General features: G+C 48.5%; 1 pseudogene; it reads right to left on the reverse strand.

Moving 5' to 3' along the window:
* Positions 1-383: 383 nt before the first annotated feature.
* LOC126185608 (5S ribosomal RNA) lies at positions 384-501 on the reverse strand (annotated as a pseudogene).
* Between the last annotated feature and the right edge of the window lie 215 nt (positions 502-716).

The raw sequence follows: 716 nt of genomic DNA on the forward strand, positions 1-716 counted from the left end.
CACAAACATAGGGTACATCGTACCAGTATTATCGACTTTCTTTAATATTCCGTTTGTGTATAGAGCGATGGGAAGTGACTGTGTGTATGCCTTTATATGTTCCCAAATCCTAATCCTTCTTACCTTATCCTCATGATCCCTCCGCGAGATATAAGATGAAAAAAACTAAAACTAAACTCCTCCCGAGCAGGCCATGAAGGCCCAAAGGAACCGACCGGCCGCCGTGTCATCCTCAGACCACAGGCGTACTGGATGCGGATATGAAGGGACATGTGGTCAACACACCGCTCTCCCGGCCGTATGTCAGTTTCCGAGACTGGAGCCGCTACTTCTCAATCAAGTAGCTCCTCAGTCTGCCTCACAAGATCTGAGTGCACCCCGCTTGCCAACAGCGCTCGGCAAACCGGATGGTCACCCATCCAAGTGCTAGACCAGCCCGACAGCGCTTAACTTCGGTGATCTGGCGGGAACCGGTGTTACCACTGCGGCAAGGCCGTTGGCCTCCAGATATACGATGGCGGCAGTATAATGCTCGCTCAGCCTTTTTCTACTACGTATCCTCTAAATTTACCAATCAAGGTTTCACAAGAACTATGTCTAAATCATGCAAGGATTCTCACTTATGTTCCCTAATGTTTCTGTTACACATCCATATCGGATATACCGACCCAGCACCGCATCTCTGTATTAGTTCGAATTCTTTTGTCATGCCAACT

This window comes from Schistocerca cancellata, chromosome 4, assembly GCF_023864275.1.
Source record: "Schistocerca cancellata isolate TAMUIC-IGC-003103 chromosome 4, iqSchCanc2.1, whole genome shotgun sequence".
Classification (NCBI taxonomy): domain Eukaryota; kingdom Metazoa; phylum Arthropoda; class Insecta; order Orthoptera; family Acrididae; genus Schistocerca; species Schistocerca cancellata.